This window comes from Ornithodoros turicata, chromosome 5, assembly GCF_037126465.1.
Source record: "Ornithodoros turicata isolate Travis chromosome 5, ASM3712646v1, whole genome shotgun sequence".
NCBI lineage: Eukaryota > Metazoa > Arthropoda > Arachnida > Ixodida > Argasidae > Ornithodoros > Ornithodoros turicata.
Genome location: NC_088205.1, coordinates 22,839,053 through 22,860,805, shown reverse-complemented (window position 1 = coordinate 22,860,805; position 21,753 = coordinate 22,839,053). Strand labels below are relative to the sequence as shown.

The 21,753-nt window shown below is 44.8% G+C and overlaps 1 protein-coding gene across 9 annotated transcripts in view; it reads right to left on the bottom strand.

Moving 5' to 3' along the window:
• The window catches only part of LOC135394227 (nuclear receptor coactivator 2-like), a 501,016-nt gene extending 486,350 nt beyond the window's left edge, over positions 1 to 14,666 (bottom strand). For all 9 annotated transcript variants that reach the window (XM_064624847.1, XM_064624849.1, XM_064624853.1 and 6 more), the window contains exon 1: positions 14,469 to 14,666. The gene's annotated coding sequence lies outside the window, so the exon portion shown is untranslated. The remainder of the gene's footprint in view (positions 1 to 14,468) is intronic.
• Positions 14,667 to 21,753: the final 7,087 nt, after the last annotated feature.

The following is a 21,753-nucleotide window of genomic DNA, read 5'->3' as shown; positions in this document are numbered from 1 at the left end:
GTCGGTACCCTTACGTTCAATCAATCACGTTTTACCAGTCGGGTTCGCAGAAGTCCGAGAGTACGTTTTGGCGTCGGAGCCGGTGGAATACAGTAGACTTTCTGTGTGGGCGTGTGCTGGTGAGCGTTCATCGATAGACGGTCGGCTACTTGGTTGCCGCGGATGCCCACATGACCCGATATCCACTGAAGCCGGATGTCGTGTCACTCTTGGAATGGAGCATTCGTCTGAGAACGACGATTTCGCTCTACTGGAAGTGGATTGTGTGCACGTTCTCCGTGACTACGTACTTCGTATATTTGTATTTCTACTCTACAGCTAGGGGAACCGTAAAGATGGGCGCGGATTCGTAGCGTCAACTAGCTTGAACGCACGAGTAGCCGTCCGACGGAAACGAACATCCGCCGAGGAAACGGAAACCGCTATCGAAAATCGCCTGGAAACGGGTACAAAATTGAATTTTTTAGGTACCGGAAACAGAAACGGAAACATTATTATTTTTCGTTAATCAACCCTGCCTATCTTCTACAAACTCCACAAACGCTGCAATTGGGGAATCAGACTTTCCGAGTTACGCGGGACATTCAACAGCAGCCCATATGTAGGAGAGAATCCGTTTACCAAAGGACATCGGAACGTGGGCTTGTTCGTGCAACACCATCGATGTCTTCTGATGTTCTTGGAATTTCTCTTTTATACCAGTTTACTCCAGACGCTGTTGAGTCATACTCTGTACCTCAATGACCATTGGTGCTTCTTTGATGTGTGTGTGTTTTACTTCTTCTTCATCTTCGTCTTTGTGACGTAGCGCAGCGAGTGGAGGACAGCTCAATTGTTGCAATTGCACGTAACTTTAACTTCGTTCTTATAACTGACATCAAATGTTTCGCGTGTGATGGGGTAGTGAACTGCTCTTCAGTAGTGAATTTCCCTATGCCATAATCAGGATTTATTTGTTGTTATTGGCTTGTTCGTAGAGACGATTTCGTGAAAGAAAACTATTTTCAGGAGCACTACTGCTAGCAATACTGCTCCGCTACCTAAGCCGTATTCCAAGGCACAGTCCAAGGCAGACTGCATAAACAAAGGTGCTCACGCCCTAGGAAGAAAAGCAAGCTCACTATAAGGAAAGACACATTATCAGGGAAGGAGCCCAGAACACACAGGACGGAACCCGAACTACACACGGGCTCCACTATATCGACAACCTTTACGACACAAAACATTGGTTGTTGAATGTTGATAGTGGAGATCTTGTATGTTCTCGGCTCCTTGCTTGAGTGACTGTTTGTCGAGTTAGCGTTTGTGACTGTCTCTCTTCTTTCCCTTTCAGTTTGATGGGCAACGAAAGCAGAAAAGCAGGTAGACATTATTTCGCGTGCTGTACAGCTATCTCCCTTTTTTTATATATATCCCGTGTAAGCGGCGCGAAGCAACTATGGCTGTGAGCGGCGTACAGATGTGGACAGGTGGAGAAAGGACAGCAGGAAAGAGTGGATGACAGGGGGGACAGTGTGCGTCCTGGGTCGACTTCTGGGCGAACTGTGCCGAGATTCGTCTGAAAAGCTTGCCGGAAACCCCATGAAAAGCCTCAGACTACGCAGCCGGTGGTAACATTCGAACCCACCACCTCCAGTCTTCAACACGAGCTGATGCCTTTGCCCGCTCAGCCATGCCGCAGGTCTCTCTTTTTCCCCCTTCTTTTTTCTACCTGCATAATCGAATTGGAAACTAAAATAGTATAAAATTACATCCCATTAAAACGCCCATTGACGAAGGCCCAATTTGTCACTGGACCTCCCACACCGCCCGCTATACACGGATAGTCCCGTAAATGCAGAACGCCCCCCTTATATGGCCCAATAAATAACGTATATATCACATTCCACCACTCTTGCGGCCATATCTGGTGGTTGTGTTCCCGTCGTGCTCACGCGGACGCCAACAGATTCCCACGCTACGCTGAGCACGGTTCGAAAAATCCCCACTTTTTCGCAACACCCTCATTTGCCCCTCTCTTTTAATGATGAAAGAATTCCCATCATGCTCTCTCTTTTACAATCCAAGGCCCCACATTGTTTACACGGCCTCGCACGGGAAGCATTTTACAGCCTCACCGACCGAAACGAATCTTCCTCATTTATTCACCTAGGAAAGGACTGTCCAGCAAGACGTGTCAGCGATTCGCACAGCTGCAGGTCGGTTCCAGCCACGTACGCACGCTTCCTGCCAACAGAGGTGTCTTCGACCTTGCTTGTGTACAATTGGTTTTGCTGTAGTACTTACTGTTAAGCAGCAGACAGGCAGTTTATTTTGAAGGCGTAGTTTAACGGCTCGTTGGTTGTAAACGCGGCGCAACAAGTCACAGGTTATGAACAGAGAACACTTAAGATTTTTAATTTGCTAGCAAATTGAGGTAAAACGGCTCCGGGCGACGTCTTGTGGCAAATAATCCTCAATAAGCTTCGTGTTCGTGTGCGAAGTACACCGCGTGTTAGCGGAGCTGGAAGATGTAAAATTTGCTATCATCCCAACTTTCGATCGCCAGGCGAATTTCCCCATCTATTCAGCATCTATTTATCTGTTGATTGATTTGTAAAAGAAAAACAATGGAGATGTTATAGTCCCAAGCCACTCGGGACTGGCTACTCCAGGACGAATTTATCTGTTGTTGATGTTGGGGATGTGGCGGTCCACGTTAAAACAACTATACAAGTTGCTATTCAATAAATAAGACAGTCAGCTACACAATACTAAAAAAAATATGAAACTACTCTTCGAAACGCGTGAGAATTTTTTTTTTTTTTCTCGACCCAGTCTTGGCCAACAACAACTTGTTTTGAATAATGATGAGTGGGGAGTTTCATCGCGAGGGGGCGATACTCAACCCCATTGCTGGTGGTAATACAACGAAATGGAAAGATGAGTCCCCTCTCAGTGAGGACCGAAGTCCTATACAATGTGCTCGCTTAAGCTAAGTACAGGTCCCGACAAAAGTTTACGGAACACTGGAGTGGTGTATATAGTCATCTGAGCGACACGGTTGCTGCAAACAGCAGCAGATAGATTTACAAACAGGGGACCGGGCACTCAACGCACCTCTCAGTAAGTGTGTCCACTCCTGTTCTCCGCTAGGGTGTCGCTGAGATCAAGAAATACGTAGCTCTGGTGAAAGATGAAAGTCACTGAAAAGGTTAGCTAGCTGTAAGACTCGAACCCACATCTTCTGGATTGCCGGTCCAGGGCTCTACCAATTGAGCTAAGCTAACACGCCTTCTCAGCGACTTCCAGGGTGCGTCATCTGAAGGGACAAATCAACCACTCTCTCTCACTCATCCTCCTTTTACTCTTACATTTTTGCTCACTCATACACACATTCATACGACGGGATCAACGCGGGCGGCAACTGTTGAACATGAAAGAAGTGATGTTCTGAGGCTGGGACAACATAGAAGGGACAAATACATACAAAGCCTGAATTTGCCTAAGAAATTAACGATGAAAGATGAAAGTTACTGAAAAGGTTAGCCAGCTGTAGGACACGAACCCACATCTTCTGGATTGCCGGTCCAGGGCTCTACCATGTTCCCGCCAACAGTTGCCGCCTGCGTCGATCCCGTCGTATGAATGTGTGTATGAGTGAGCAAAAATGTAAGAGTGAAAGGAGGATGAGTGAGAGAGAGTGGCTGGTTTGTCCCTTCAGATGACGCACCCTGGAAGTCGCTGAGAAGGCGTGTTAGCTTAGCTCAATTGGTAGAGCCCTGGACCGGCAATCCAGAATATGTGGGTGCGAGTCCTACAGCTAGCTAACCTTTTCAGTGACTTTCATCTTTCATCGTTAATTTCTTAGGCAAATTGAGGCCTTGTACGTATTTGTCCCTTCGATGTTGTTCCAGCCTCAGAACATCAGTTCTTTCATGTAGCTCTGGTGTTCCGTAAACTTTTGTCGGGATCAGTACATAGAAATCAGACAATTTCGTCTTCCGCGCATTGGGTTTCTCGTGGCAGTTTTGCGTGGCGGTTTGATAAAGATGCCTTTAGAGCTGAGAAATAAATGCAACTGTAAGCAAGACTTATGTGGATAAAACGAAGCAGATAAACGTACATCCTACCTTTGCCGCTTGCAGACGGAACACATTGCAAGTCATCCATCTTCTGGACATCACGCTATACTTGTCCACGCTTGTAGAATGCCCAAATAGCGTGTGCAGTTATTACAAATGTGACACCGGCTGTCTGCTTCTTGACTGAATTCGACTATACGTGTCCAGACCCCTCTGCCGTCAACGGCTCACTATGGGAACGCAGCTCACTCTCAGGAGGGAACACAGAAAAGTAAGAATAATAATTAAAACAAAGGAAAAGCATGACATTGGCAGTTATTTCGTGATACCGTCACTTAGCCGTTGCATGGTTTCAGTGCAGAACGTGGTTGGACAGCGGACTTCAAGGTATCCGCAAAATGCCAAGAGTGGCCCGAAAAAAAAAGAAAAAAGAAAAAAAATTCTCGTGCGTTTCAAAAAATAGTTCTGTAATGTTTTAGTGTAGGGCATGTCTTCTGAATAGAATATTTATTTCACCCGTCTACGAAATGTTCAAAATATCACAAAGCCTGACAGCCGAAAAATCTCAGACCAGTGTGCCACACGGCCGCCATCCCCCAGAAACAAAACGATGTCATTTACCTTCTCCAGTTCCAGTATACAAAAAAATGCAAGGTACGTACTATAAGTGCATTAACCTATGGTTGCCTAACTAAGAGAAGTACACTATGTATAGATGAGCCCCGTTAGTCGTACACGTCCGTTGTGAAGAGCAACGTGGCGGCAGGACCACTGTCGCAAAAACTCCTGCTCACCCAACAAAAACAGTCTGTGTTCTAAGTAGTCTGTCACCAGTTGAGTCACCATGGAGAGTCTAGGGTGCATCAGGCGGTTTCTTCTATTCTGAGCTACGGCTGTGCAGCGAAATTTCCAAAGCGTAAAAGCTGTCATTATCATGATTAGCTGTTCGAACCTTGTCCTCGTCTGTTGCATAGGCCGATACCGAATGGAAAAGCGGCGACACACGAGTGTCCACAGAGTCTTTGCTATGACACACTTCTTCTTTATCGGCATGTCTTCTTTATCGAATAGCGCATTGCAGTTGTTTTGACATAGACCGCCACATCCCGAACAACAATCAACAACAGATAAATTAATGATGATTAATGGGGAAATTCGCCTCTAAAGTGCGGCCCACTACCCCAATGCCCGAAAATGGATGGGAAAATTGCAAATTTTACATTTTGGAGCTCCCCTAACGTGCGATGTACTACGCTCACAAACACGAAACTTTCTTTCTCACGACATACCTGGGGGACCCCACTCAATAAGGAGCAGTGAAAACTTCACTCCTGATTTAATTGTCACCGAAAGCAGTTAAATAACTGACAAATAGAAGGGAAATGGCCCCGTTTAGGCGCGCCATTAGAGGGTGAGGGGAAAACCTGCTTTGCATAACGTACACAGTAGGTGATATCACACCTTTCCACAATATAAAAGTCGCATGCGGTATCTTGTTACACATATCACGCGCGGGCGAATAAATGTCAAAAAGTTGAGGTTTTCCTTTTCTAACTTTACCGTACTTATTTAGGCCTCTAAAAAAATTAAACGTAATTTATTTTGAGCTGCGTCCTCCAGAGTAGTACTTGCACAAATTTGTCGGAAAAAAAAATCGGTGATGGTCGAGCGCCCACTTTGGATCATTTGGCGTGGAATGGCCCAGTTACGATGGACTCCATACGTAAAACAGGATATCACCAGTTAATGTGCCCGCAAAAGATGATTTGCTAACGGGAACTTATGACAGAAAAATGTTCATGTTAACAAACATGCCGTCACAAGCCACACAACAAGTCAATGTCACAAGCACGACAACAGAAAGGCTGTGCTCTATTCTATGCGCCGGTGCTTCAGGTGGAAAAGTGCGCCCAAAGTAGACAGAAGTGTTGCGCCTAAAGTGCACGAAATCACGTGACAAGATGGCGTATATGCAGGCCAGCTGGTGGATGAACTCCATAATGTAAAACCCTGAGTCTGGGCGCACAGAGGGACGACACAAACACACGACTCGATTCACGAAATCACTCCACGAAATCCCTTCTTCGCTGCACCAGTCGGCAGCGTCGCAACATGAGTCAGACATCATCTAACGCAAATAAGTTCTGGGTGGGTTCCCATCATAACAAGAAATGCATGTCAGATACATTATCTTGAGTGCGGTACTCAAGGTATATGCAACTATGGCCCCTGTCGCCAGGGGCGATATAGACTTCAGAATACTATGTACGTAGAGGCAGTAGAGTAGTAAAGTTTTGTCACGATCTCAACTTAAGCTTTAAACAAAAAAGGGGGAGGGGCGCTACCGGAAACCGAAACGGAAACGTAACGGGAACAGAAACGAAAACAACAATGGTGCGTAACGGAAGCAGAAAGAAATATTTGCCAGTAACGGAGTCGGTAACGGTAACGGAAACATAAACGATTCCGTTACCTTTCCCTTCACATATGAGCATTGACACAAGGGAGAGTGTGCAGACTAGCTGGTACATGACGATAACAAGCAAAGCAGAGACACGGAGACGAGGAAAGACAAACACTTTCAAAACGAGTACTCCGGAGCATACTCTGCGTGATACAAATTCATCCTTCATCATCTTTGCAACATCAGCAACGACCTTTTTTCCCTGCTGTCATAGTGATCTCGCAACAATTTCGACAAAATAGATATATCGCCTCACGAAATTTCCTGTCTCCATTCGAACATTACGTTGGAACAACCATTTAAAGTCAACCCTTTCGCAAGCAAATGCAGTGTTTCCTGATGCGTGTTCGCGACGATTGCGTCAGTCCATTGCCAGGCTATCGTAGTAATTCTAATCTTTCCTCGTTGCAACAGGACAACAAGCAACCTTGACCGTTGTAGCGGCAGGTCTTATCGGACTTGCGCTGCTCCTAATCCACAGCATTTGACGGATTCGTGAAGCGCTGTAGAAGATCACCTGCAATACATAATATGTGTATTCCAGAAACAAGGAAGATGCGTAGTACTTGGGATGAACTTCGAGAGGAAGGCTGAGTATCCCCAAGATCTTCCACGCGTCTATAGATTAGGTGACAACACTTTCTACTTGTAATCCCCAACGTCTGCGTTCCACAATGAGCTAACAGATATTTGAACGGACTGGTGTAGCGCGCCTGGATGACTCCTATTACAATCCGCCAGTATCGAATGATGCTACAAATGCAGTTAAAAAATTACACTTAAACCTGAATCACAGTGCCGTTCGCAGATACTGTACCCTATTGGCAGCGAGGTCGACCCATAGGGGGGCGACACCGTTATCTTTCTAGTGTAGATAAAACACAGGCCGATGTTCGGAGTTGATGGTTCTTTTCCGTAATCTTGTGAAAGGGTGAATATCACCCTTTCACTGTTTACAAACAGAAGGCACAACCGGAAGTTGCCTAGGGTTCCCAGCGTCAGCGGCTGCACGTGGCGCCACGCCCTGTCACTCATTTGAGTTAAACCCTTTCACTATTTGTGAACAATGAAAGGGTTTAACTGAAATGAGTGACACGGCGTGGCGCCACGTGCAGCCGCTGACGCTGGGAACCCTAGGCAACTTCCGGTTGTGCCTTCTGTTTGTAAACAGTGAAAGGGTGAATATTCACCGGAAGATCACTTGTGCAGAGATGGTACGGTACTGTTCGGTTCCCCAATGCTCCACCTAGTGCATTGAACGCGGAATAAGCGTGTGAAAACAAACGTAAAAATAGCAAGCAAGGAATAAACGTGTAAAAGCAAAAACGTAAAAGCTCATCGTCTCTCCGCAGCGCGCCGACACCGTTCGATCTCCGGGCTCTGTATCTCAAAAGAATTGTTTCGTTGCTGAAGTTGTTACGTTATCGAATGTATACACATTTCAGACTGTATGTGTGAAAAAAAAAATATTTCCTGACTATTTCCTCCCGCATGTAATGCTCTGCAGCAGCTCTTCATGTAAAATTAATGAGACACATTGAAATGCAGACTCAGACTATGAAACTCATATGTTAACCCACATGCACCTGAGGTATACGGTACCGCAATTGCTGCGGTGAATCACCTCATCCCATCGTCATTCATTTAGTTGTTGTTGCTGTTGTTGTTGTTCGGGTGTCCATCAGACCATGACTCCCCCGAAACGAAGTTCATCCTATGATAACATTAATTATACGGCATCAGACTGCGTGTACCACAGTATCATTCGATGCGTGTGCATATAATAAAAGGGTCAGGGTCATTCGTATCACTTGCCAAGGTCGTGATGCAGTGGAATTCAGGTCGAAGCTGAATAGATCGTAATACACTGAATTCATTACCACATTCGGATATATATATATTCTTTTCTTTTTTTACCTACCTACCTACAAGCTATTTAATTGGATTTGCAAGCACTGCCTCAAGGTTCACGGACTTTCAGCAACGGAGACTTAGGTAAATGCCCGTCGACAATGATCTTGCATATGGTGCATGCTGTAAGTCTTCCGCGCTGAGCACGGTAAGCAGGACTGCGGATAGATTGATTGATTGATTACACTGGTAACTTTGGTTTCGTTAAAATTGACTCAAATATACGTTTGCACTCATTACATTTTGCAGAGCAATAGATAAATAAATACAGCGTGGCAGCTTTTCATGTTGTCAACGCTACGGGTCATTATCAACGGCAACTCTTAACACCATTGTTGCTTCCGGCATTCGACGCGTTTCCGTCTATCGGTATATCCGGAATTTCATGCGAGAAAGAAGCGGAAGAGGCTGGCATGGGAAGGAAGTTCGAAACAAGCCCAAAAACCGCGAGCATAAATACAAAGATCAGATGGGACTTTTGTAGGTACTGATGAAACATGAACATCTGAGAGCACTGGTCACGTTACAGTGCTAGTAACTTTGAAGCGCATGTGCTGTTCGGAATATTTTATTCACATAATTATCTAATTACACAAGTAGCTGCACGGATTACACTATCCGCATGTGCTATCCATCATGGCGTGACGTTGTCAACCGATGTGGTTTTAAAAGCAGGGACAACGCGCAATGGCTCTTCTTACGGAAATAACCTTATTTCGATTATCATGATGATGATGATCCTCTTTTCATCTAGCTCTTTTGTTTGTTTGTTTTTTTCACCCACAAATGCGTTTTGGAGTCGCCAGTTCTGACTGGGTCGGGACTAACCTCTCCATATTTTTCTTTATTTTTCCAATCCAATCCAATGATGATGATGATGATGATGATTACTGTGTCTCGAATCCACAGGCTGTGCCAGTATACTGATCCATTTCACGGAAATCCTCTTGCACTTTCGGAAATGGGTCTACGAGGCAATGTGTTCCCAAACGGAGGTGGGGAAAGTACGTTTGGTTAATTATCGTTGCTCGTTAAGGCTTTAGAAGCTGATGCTTTACAGTACTCAGTGCTTTTTTCATGCTCAGGAATGCACTGCTAGAGCCGTCACCATCACCAAGTAATGACATTACTTCGGCATTACATTTTCTCGGAAGCCTCTAACCTAGTTCTCCGTGGTGTTTGAAGCGCGTACTGTAACGAAACGTGATTACAGTTTTTCGTCGTCGCGCACTAATGGTGATAGTAATTGCGCTTTCTGAAAATCGCTACGTATCCGATTTCGCCGAGAGAACAATAGTATATCTAAGTGAGCAACCATAAATGAGGTTTATTGCAGGATAGGAGGAGTTGGTATTCAAAGACTGACTCTACCCACAGGCACTGACCAGGCCACCAAAAAACGGTCAGTGATCAAAATCAGCTATGGGAGGCTCCTCTCCGCTACCAGGCACAATTCGTAGGTGCTGGACTTAGAGTATATGCGTGAACTTTCAGCCAAGTAATGACTAGTGAATTAGGATTACTCGACCAGAATGTGATTCCGTTTACGTTACTCATTGCTCCTCTACAACATGTAATGCAATAGCATTACTCATTAGTCTTTACACGATGCAATTGCATTAATCCCCAATTCTGGTTCACAATCACAAGCCTATTTTTTTTGCCCATTGTAATGGCGAGCACCATTTCATATTGACAGTTGAAAGACGAGCGTGTTGGTATGCTGGGTCCATATTCCAAAATGGAGCTGTTCTTGCGCTTGTTCTTGTCGGAGCCTGTTCGTGTCGTCGTTTTTATGCTCCCCCTTTTTGGGATATATGGGGGGATATGTTTATTAAGAGAAAGGAAAGGTCAGCCAGACGGAGGCCGGCTTGCTCTTCCGAAAGAAAAAGGAAAGGGGAAGAATAGAAAAAGAAAAGGGGAGAAGAAGAAGAAAAAAAATGGAAAAGGAAAAGAAGAAAAGAAACAGAAGAAAAGCAAAGAGATGGAAAGGAAAAGAAGAAAAGAGAAGAAGAAAAGAGAAAAAGGAGAAAAAGGGGAAAGAAAAGATACTGTATATGGATTATTTGATATGTTATCGAGCAATCAAAGCAAATTGCTCCCTCTGCCATCAGAAGCAGTTAAACCCATATAGAAACTGATATTTGTGTAGAGTTAGAACATCATCCAAATGTTTCAGCGGCACGCCTCATCGTCACCGATATCTTACCCAACAAACCGCAACCGCCGAATTGTTCAGGTCTCAGTCGCGGACAAGGGGAGAATGCAGTGAGGAGATTACGCGTGCAACATCTCCCCGTTCCTTATAGGAACCTTTTCTGCTCTACTCCATCTGGATTATTTACTTACGTATCAGTTGCCACTCGGTTGTGGAACGCGAGAATCCATTCAGAATGTTGACGGAAGAAGATATTCCCAACACAAGCACGGAAGTATATGCGGGGAACTGTAAAAAGGCGTTCTAAGGCGGATTTTGTAGACAACCACACCAAAGCCCATAACACTTCAAACGTTTTGTCGACTTCCTTTGTTTTTCCTGTGGTAGACGACTTTTGTAGATACTATACGACACAAGGAGAGCATCATCGTTCGCAAAAATGAAAGCAGCACCGAAAATCAAATCATCGTTTGCTTCCTTCCTTCCTTTTTCTATTTTATTTTCCTAATAAACATATCCCTCCCCCCCAATCAAATCTGCAATACAATGGAGAAAAAGAGAGAGGGACGTGACACCTGGAAGGGTGGAATTTTGATAAAGGAAGCACTTATTGACGAACACTGGACGAATACGTGTATCATTTTTCTGCGTACGGTTCCCCTGTTTCTGTATATATTTTTGTTTCTTGTTCCTTTTATTGAGCGTTGTATTTTTAATGCACGTGCACCATCGTTTGGGAAAGGGCTGGTTGCCGATAACAGTCTGAACCGCCGCGGCACAGGTGCCGATTCAGCTGCTGCGACAAACGGGTTGAACGCAGACACAGCTATTCGGGCTCCTCTTTTTCTTTTTTTTCGTTGGTACACCGGATGGTGGTGAGATAAAGCCACCAACTGGAATATATACCTCAGTAGAACTGTATACTGTACTATACTGTAGTATACCCAGTAGAAGTAGGGCTAGCTACCTTCAGCCTAGCTACACTTCAGGATAGACCGAGGAGCGCCGCCAGGATTAATTCCGGGGATGGGGAGGGTGCAGGGCAGAAGGCTTGGAGTGGTGGTGCGTCAACTGCTCCCGCAACTAGATCAACTGTCTGTCAACTGGTCAACTGCTCCCGCAACTGTCTCGGCTACGTTTGTAGAAGCCGACGGGGAAGGGGACGAGGTGACGTTCCACGTCACTCGAAATCCAACCTAATCTCTCAGGCTGTCCACCAGGAGTCACCATGCAAAATATTTTCGCTCTGCAGTGCGTTATAGCTGTCCAATAGAACTTGCAAAAAAAGAAAAAAGAAACAGTCGGAGAAAGCAGCCGCAGACGGCAGACACGATTCTCGCGTGACGTATTGGAGGCTCCGTGCCTTGTGTCTGTTTTTTTCTTCGCAGCTCACGCGACGTTTATATACGCGCTTGAGCTGTGTCGCCTCACGTCACTCGTCACGTGAGGGGAGTTGCATACGTCACGACGTCCTCAGGTTCTGCGATGCGCTCTTTTCACGAGGAGAGGATTTTTCACATGTGTGCGGAAAAGAGCCCTGGCGCTCGGATTGTATGCCACGTACGCTGACCGTTCTTTCGCAGGAACCCATTTTATTCCTTGGATCCCACTCTGCATCGAAAAACAAAAAAAAAAAAAAATGGGGAGGGGGGGATCACCGCGTTTTAGGCAAGTACAGGCCTTGTCGTGAAAACACGTTGAAACCTCAGCAGCTTTGAAAACTGGACTTTTTGTCCTTCCTTCCATTCACCAAAGTGATAAATAAACTATTATTTATTATTATTAACTTGGCTCTTTTGGATTGCTTTTTCAACTGTGTCTATACTACCGCATGCCAGTCCAGGCATTCATTTAAAAAAATGTTGTCCACCAGCTATAGCTTGGAATACGCCGATAATTCCTATTACATGAGATGGGACGAATCCAGAATTTTCCGAATCCGAGTCCAAGGAAGGCTCTGGCAATCTACGAATCTTACGAATCTCGAACCTTTCAAATCCTTTCCTTAAAAAAGAAAAAAAAGTTGAAAAAGCCGGGGGAAAAACACTTCCCTGAAAAGTGTTTTGAAGCAGAATATAATTTTGTTTAATGAAAAACAAATTAAATAATAGTTCACATTCAGGAGGAAACATACCCATATACTACTTAAACGTGATTTATTTAACCTGTTTTTCATCGACTACAGTAAGTACATAAACTGTCGGCCTGAATTGTTTCCACAGACAACCAAAAGCACGATCATGCTAGATTTAAACTTGTAATGCAACAGCTTCTGCCGGAAGTCTTTCAAAACTCCAGATCAAAAGAAACAAACAAGAAAACATCCGCAGGCCAATCAGGCTTTCGGCGGACTCCGCAGGCGCCAATTTGAAAAAGAAACGGACAAACGTGGTCGGTGGATTCGAAAGATTCGATTCGCCGTTTTGGGCACTGCGATTCGGATTCCCGAATCTCGAATCCCTGCCTAGGATTCGAGGGTCCGCTTGGCACATCCATAACTATTGCCAATTGAAACAAATGGAGCATCTCTTATAAGAACGCTTGATCAATACTGTAGAGCATCGGCGTACCGAGAGAGAGGTGAGGGGGGCGTGCCCCCCCCCCCCATCCCCGAGCTCCAAGGTCACCTGTCTAAAGAGTGTGCTCTTTATAGTCATAGGTCGTAATGATTATTCTCAGATGTCATAATATGAACCTCTGAACACCCGCACAGTCCGCCGCGTACGTCTCAAGGAAAAGAGGTTTGGGGGGGGGGGGGGGTTTGCACGCTTTAACCTCTTCCCCCACCCCGTGGTCAAAATGCTGGGAACGTCCATGCCGTAGAGCTCGAACATTCCATGATCACGGAGTAACTATGCGTCTCGGGGACTAACGGAAGACACTTCAGGATATCCGAACGCAGCGGTGGCCGGCATCCTAAAGCAAGAGAGAGAGAACGAACGAGTCTCGGAGCGTTACGGAACGCAAGCGGGAGTGAAAGTTTCGCCGTGACCTTGGAAGGAAACACAGTCGCAACGGAGCTTCCCTTGGCTCTACTGGAGCGAAACGCAATGAAAGACCAATCGATAACGCTCGATTTTTTCCATCATAGAAAGATCAGCTTGTGAAATTCAATCGGAAATATGCCGAAAATGCAGCACTCCCGATAGGTACAGAGGGAAAGCTGTACTTCGTGAGTATCACAGCTGAGGGGTGCGGAGTGCTCAGGTAGCACAGGCATGACATCTCCCACGAAGAGCGAAAATGAACGGTCATCAATATTCCCGAGTTCACAAAAAACATTGTCGTGTCCCATAGTAGTGAACTGGAATAGCTTGTACATACAAAACAATAGTGTCGTTTACCCAAAATTATAACGCATTCGATCGTCCGGCAAGTCCCCCTACTGAAGATGATCCTTTTACGCTGAATCGCGTACACCAGTATGAAAGTAAGCCGTGATATCCTAATCTCCATTGCCGCCGCGCACAAAATGAACATAGATGACGCCAGCTGTTTTGTCGGCAGAACATAGACTACAATTGTATAGCATAAACTGTACTTACCATTCAATTGACTGAACGGGCAGGCTGTACGCAAAAGAACGCAGTTCTTTTTGTTTGTCTGTCCTCTTTACACCATACTACCGTCGGATATTATCTGCTCCGCAGCCCGTGCTTCACAGACGACAGAAAAAAAGACTGTCGCTTATTCAACAGCAACAAGTACCTTAACTGTTTAATGACTGCTATAATGTCCCTGCCAATCTGTTAGCTTTCTTCTGGCTAACGAAAAACGATTGAGCAGTTTTCATGTCGCCAATTGCCGTGTTAAACAGATAGCACGTGCTCATCATCCGTCAAAAATCTGAATGCCGGCAAACGCCACTCACCCGACGATGAACCGGCGGCCGCAAAGTTGAGTTGCAGAGCGAAGGATTCACTGTTGCACTTGATTAATCCACAGTAATGGGAAGCACACCGGCGCCACACGAATAGCAAAACAAAACACTCAGAACTGCAAGACACAACCTTGCGAGGAAATACGGGGCATTTCACACAACTTCGAAGCGCACACAAAACAGGTATGATGGCCGACAACAAAACAGGTGGAGAGAAAGGAGGAGAAAAGATACCGTTCTCAGCGCCACCTGGTATACTACTAACGTACCAGAAGGAACAGCGCAAATCGAAACCGAAACTGCCGTTTCTCTTCCACGTACCCTATACCCTCGCTGTGTTCGCTTATGTCGCGTTGGCAAAGGCTGCTAGTGTTTGTTCGTGAGTGCCCCACGGCTTACACTCGTGTTTGAATATTTGTAAGGACTTGTAATTTCTTTCCTGAAGTACTACCGCGGTTTTTAAATCATGGTTTTTAAATCATGGGTTTAAACCATGGCAGGTATATCGCAATTGCTATATCTACATTTTATGTAGGTACCTCAGGTAGAAATTCAATTTCATGTAACAGTGTGTATTTGTGTCATGGCATCAATCGCATGTCTGAGCACACTGTAACGCACACAATACTCGTGTGTATTCTGTTACTATAATCCAGATGATCAGGTCTCAGCTGGGCCATTCCAGCCGAAACCAGTCAGAGGTGTAGCTCGACCCTCCTAGATTTCGCAGACTACAACAATTATGTGCGTTCCATTAGGGATGTGTATATATGATATAGATATTTGTACTCAAATTTTTCTCATTGTTTTTTTCTTTTTTTCCATTGGAGACGCCTCGAACTTGGCCCCAACATGAAAAAGCGTTGTCCGTTCCGCGCGTCCTTCTGACAACATTTCTGTGCTTCCTTTGTCTGGTGTTAGAGGGGAAGGGTCCATCTAGCTTCCCGAAGAGCGTATGGATCGAGAACAAATCCGGTAACTTCGTAAGAGTTTATGAGCGGAGCGCGCTTTGGGCCAACAACAACAATAAATGTTCGGCAATTTCGCATTCTCTCAGGAGACCGAGATTATTTATGCTCATAAACTACTGCATGGAAATTCGCTTCAGGTAAAGATTGGAAGCAGACCTGTGTTTATTAGTTAACTGAGCAATCGAGAATATCGACAATTCGTAGGAAATGACACTTTTCAGATAGTATTTTCCAGGGTGTCGAACCGCAAAAATACGGGTTTGGTTTCGCGTTGTTTGGATTTCGTTCCTTCGTTGGATTTCGTTCTGGTTCAGTTCCGGTTTGGCCACGCAAAAAATCGAACCGGTTGAGAAACCGGTTCGCAGCCCCGAACCGGTTCGCGAACCGCTTCAACGCTTTCATTTTATATCTCCCATAAAACTGCTTTTTGTCAGGAAATGCGTGGCTTATAGCTTACTGCTGTTGTCTGCATTGACGTTTTTAGTGGTCAGGTACTCCCTTTAGCGAGTGAAAGGCGAAATGGATGAACACTTGCAAATAGCGTCCACGCTGATGAAGTGCTCTAGTCCTGCTACTTTCTGTTCCCAAAACCACTTTCTTCACACGCACAGTGCCAGCAAGATACACTTAAAGGAAGCCTAATAAGATCGACAGCATTCACGGATGGGCATACATACATTTTTTTAGTATTTAAATATACATAAATACAAAATACTATGTTGAAAGGGGTATTTAAATACTCTTCATAAACACTTTTCAATGTGAGTGCTTAAATACAAAATATAAATGGGTGATTCCATCTCAACTCAGGCAGGGTGGTCCGGACACCATCACCGATTTCCTGTGAAAAAAATATATGTTGTACCGCAATACGCATATACACAGGAGCAATAAATATTTTGGCTGTATGTGTCGTGGTTCGCCAGAAAAAAATACCCAAAGAAATTGACTCTCCGCGGAGCTTTCTGACGGAACGACTTCGACGTCTTATTCCTCACCATCGGACGGTCGCAAACCGTATAGATTTTTTTGCAGAACATGTCAGGCACAAAGGCTTTCAGCGTGCGCAAACAGCACCGGTCAGTTCTATTTTGATCTTTAATTAAAAATCGTCAAAGTTGAGACAAAATTCACATTTTGCTCATATTTGTCTTTACGCTGTACTCCTGCTATACACGCCATCGAGATATATGTGGTACCGCCGTGTAGGTAGAAGCGTGCTCTTTAGATTGATAGCAATTTTACATGTGTGTACCTTGCCCCTTTCCGGCAAGACGGTGTAGAGTACAGCTATATTCTAAAAAAAATGTTTTTTTACTGTCGTTTCTCAAAAACCTCACCTCCGGTTTCCTTCCTATTTGGTAGTTATATAGCCCAGGCTATGACCCACATGTGTTCCGAAAATGGAAGGCCCCCTCTCAGTACAACTCGGGATAGCCCGCAACAAACGTGGAGTGCAGAGCACACGATGTACACCGCGACCGGGAGAACTGCGCCAGAGAGTTAACAGGATTATTGGCGTCTGCTACTGCAGACATCTCCGGCCTTGAATGACAGAGCTCAGGATGCAGACCTGCCGCAAATCCCATCCTAGCAATATATTTTGAGTCTTTCTGACTCGTTTTTCCCACAGTCGGATCTCAATGCCGTTCAAGTGAAGCTCAGCGACGTTCTGAGTCGGTGGCTTGCGTTTCGACATGAACTCCAAGTACAGTATGGATCGCGTGTACTGTGCTGACTGTGCGGTGCTATGGTAGCCATCTTAAGCCAAAAAATCAAGAGAACGACGCTTTTGTTATTAGAAACAAGTTCCCTAGAAACATACAGGGCCTCAAAGAAGGAAGAATGGAAGACAGCGCGAACGGCTGTCGGGATCCAGTCTTGCCACATGTGGACGAAAAAGGTGAAAGGAGATGGGCGCGTCACTCTCAAGATGTCCAGAGTTTCCGAGGAACAACCAGAGTGCCCCCCGAAAAGGAACATTAACGGCGGCGTCCAGCGAGGTTATACCTTACACGTTTCGTGATCTGTATTATCGTTTTTCTCAAAAATATTTTATATAAATAAACCATTTCTTGACGACTAGGTGCTTAAAATGTGTAGAGTTCTGTTTTATTGCACGTGATTATTACATTTTGATGGTATCACGGTTCAAGTCATCATTCTGCCCGACAATCCCAACTTGTTTCTAATAACAAAAGCGTCGTTCTTTCGGTTTTTTGGCTTAAGATGACTACCGTAGCACCGCACAGTCGTCACCGTACACGCAGTCCACACTGGACTTGGAGTTCTAGTCGGAAACCCAACCCACCGACTCAGAACGTCGCTGAACTTCACGTGAACGGCATTGAGATCCGACTTGTGGGAAAAACGAGTCAGAAAGACTCAAAATATATTGCTAGGATGGGATTTGCGGTAGGTCTGCGTCCTGAGCTCTGTCATTCAAGATCGGAGACGTCGCCCTGTAGCAGACGCCAATTATCCTGTTTACTCTCTGGCGTGGCTCTCCGGGTCGCGATGTACATCGTGTGCTCCGCACTCCACGTTTGTTGCGGGCTATCCCGAGTTGTGCTGATAGGGAACCTTCCGTTTTCGGAACACATGTGGGTCATAGCCTGGGCTATATAACTACCAAATATATGAAGGAAATCAGAGGTGGGTTTATGGGAGACGACAGTCCATAAAACCCCATTTTTGAGAACATAGCTGTACTCTACACCGCCTTGCCGAAAAGGGGCAAGGTACAGACATGTAAAATTGACATCAATCTAAAGAACACGCTTTTACCTACACGGCGGTACCTCATATATCTCGATGGCGTGCATAGCAGGAGTGCAGTGTAAAGACAAATATGAGCAAAATGTTAATTTTGTCTCCACTTTGGCGATTTTTAATTAAAGATCAAAATAGAACTGACCGGTGCTGTTTGCGCACGCTGAAAGCCTTTGTGCCTGACATGTTGTGCAAAAAAATCTATACTTTGGGACCGTCCGATGGCGAGAAACAAAATGTCAAAGTCGTTCCGTCAGAAATATCCGTCGCCGAGTCCACTTCTTCGGGAATTTTTTCCTGGCGAACCACAAGACATAGAGTCAAAATATTTGTTGCTCCTGTGTGTATGCGTGTTGCGGTACAACATACATTTTTTCAACGGAAATCGGTGTTGGCGTCCGGACCACCCTGCCTGAGTTGAGATGGAATCAGCCAAATACAGTATTTAAATTTATTTTATTTATTTATTTATTTCCACAAAGTGGAGGAGGCGGGACAAAAAGCTATCAATGTAGCTTGGCAAGGCCCCGACTCCAAAGCAGTAAAGCAGCCACCTTCACAATCCATCAAATCTACACACATAGGAGGAAACAAAGGTATTTACAAATGTTTGCATAACGCAAATTGTACACTTGAACACAACTTTATACAAAGAGTGCAAACTTGCACCACGCTAAATTCCCGTTTCATAAAAATAGCTTTTTTAGTTCTTTATTTGTAGGTATGGTAGCATTTGTATCAAAACCAAACTAGTTTAATATTCGTGGTAGTAACACACTCAAGCTTTGCTCACCACATGACGTCCACACGCCACGGCAAGTCCACATAGCGTGTCTCCTGGTAGGATAACTCTTGTTATCAAAATGAGGTTGAACAGTGATAAAAATTCAGGGTTTTTATTCCCAAGGGATGACCTGTAAGTACTTACTTAGGCATCTATATTTAAGGAAGTCGGTTGCTCAGATTACTTGGTATTCCTTAAAGAGAACATTGCTCGAATGGTGTCTGTCGACATTCGCTATGACACGCATAAATCGCTTCTGGATTTTCTCAATTGAAATCATATTTTGCTGTGTGTTGCTACCCCACACTAAATGGCAGTAATTTAATAAGCCGAAGAATAGTGTATTATATAATGCTATTTTAACATGACAGGGGAGTATGTTTCTAAACCTGTAAACCTTGCCAGTAATGTTAGCATGTTAGCAAGCTTGGAACAAAGGAGGTCAATATGTATATTCCATGATAATGTTTATTGGAAATGTACACCTAAAAACTTAACTCTATCGACGATCTCGATAGCAGACGTGCCCAATCGCAGGTCTGAAACCATACCCACAGCTTTATTTCTTGCCCTAAAAATAATGGCCTTTGTTTCCGATGGATTTGTTACTAGTGCATTTGCTCTCGCCCATTGATTTATTTTTTCTAGAATCTCGTTTCCATCATTTATGGTGCTGTCCAATTCACGCCCCGTGATTAGTATAGTGGTGTCATCAGCATAAAGAATGAAGTCCGCATTTACTGAGAGCGTAACAATGTCGTTAATATACAAATGAAAAAGAAGTGGGCCCAATATGCTTCCCTGAGGAACACCGGGCTTGATGTTTAATGGCGTGGAAACACTTTCCCTTATCATAACTTGCTGCATCCGATTTTGCAGGAGCAGCTAGAGTGGAAGCCCACGTACACCATAGCTCTGAAGCTTAAGTTGCATAATTTTATGATTAATAAGGTTAAACGCCTTGGAATAGTCTAGAAAAATAGCCAGAGTAATGAGTCGATTTTCGATATTCTTTACGATTTTCTGTTTAGCCTGTAACAGGGCTAGCTCAGTGGATCGTCCTGCCCTAAGCCCAAATTGTTCTTTCGCAATGCACTCATGCTTATTCAAGAATGGCATTACCGTAATTTCACGCGTATTAGCCACGGCTTATGCGCTTCATGGGCGCTCTGCGGCTTATCCACCGGTGCGGCTTATCTGCTGACTATTTTTTCCTGGTATTTTCCCCATACGCCGGTTTTAACAAAAGGACCGACAGCGTCTCTGGAACAGCACTGCCCTGCCGATGCACGAACAGAGGGTAACAGGGACGGGTCCACATTCGAGGAGATTGATCTTTCTGGTGCATTCCCCAAAGCAGCTTTAACGAAAGTGGTGACAGTGATTCATGTCTTCTGGAAGGCTACTGACCCCATCAATCCACGAAAAACGCCCAACAAGGGCAACATCCGATCTTGGTAGAACTCTAGAGCTGACCCCGGAGTATGGACCACAGGGTTTATAGCCTTCTCTATGGTCTCCTTTGTCGCACGAAACAGTCGTCTCGTTTGCCCGCGGCTTATCTGCGAGTGCGGCTTATCTGCCAAAAAATTTTCAAAGCTTTCCTAAAAACGCGTCCTGCGGCTTATCGGCGGTGCGGCTTATACGCGTGAAATTACGGTAGTCCTTTGTGAATTATTTTTTCAAGTGCTTTTGAAAAAACAGGCAAGATCACAATTGGCCTATAATTTGAAAGCAAGTTCGGATCGCCTGTTTTATATAATGCAGTAACCTTAGCCATCTTCATCCTGCCAGGAAAGACGCCATTGCTCAAACAAGAGTTGTAGATATGCGCTAGATGCGGTGACAGGAGATCGATTACATACTTGACTGGGCCAATCTGCAGGTCATCTATGTCTGTGCTTTTGCTATTTTTTAGCCCTAGCGTTATTTCGGTCACTTCGGAAGGATCAGTCGGGGCAAAGAACACGGATGTGGCGCAGGCGCTGCTTGGTGTGCTAGTACTTGGACATGGTGACGTTGTTGCAACCGAGGTAAAGTAAGTATTAAAACAATTAACTAGCTCCTCACTATATAATTCCTGACCAATAATCAGCATGGTACTCGGCGGCCCTGAGGACTTGCCAGTACTCAGTAGGCCGTTTAATTTGGACCACGCAAATCGTTGATTCGTGACACCAGAAAATAATTTGCTATAATAGTCAACTTTAGCATGTCGAATCTTAGAGTTTACAGTGTTTCGCAGTTTTTTAAATTCTGCTAGATGTTCTTGTGTCGTGGTCTTTACAAATTGCTTATATTTATTATTCCGTTTTCGCAATAATTTTAAAAGGTCTCTGGTCATCCAGGGACTTCTTGCTTTTTTGTTTGCGGATTGCTTTTGCAGGGGAAAGGCAGCATCGTAGCATTCGAGTAGCATGGAGAGAAAGACGTTATAGGCCTGTTCCACATCAGTGATATTCGCTATTGAATCCCAATTCACTGAACGAACGGACTCTCGAAATACCACAAGGTTTTCTTCCGCGATGGTTCTATGCCATACGTCTGGATGCTTATTTGTCTTCAGCTGAGACCTCTCAGATATAAAGACTGGCATGTGATCACTGATACCAACATTAATTACGCCACTGCAGGTGATTAAATCTTCGGGGGCAGTTCGTAATGAGCAAGTCTAGAAGTGTTGAAGTCGAACCCGTTACTCTAGTAGGAGCATTAACTACATTGCGCATGTCATACAACTGGAGCACGC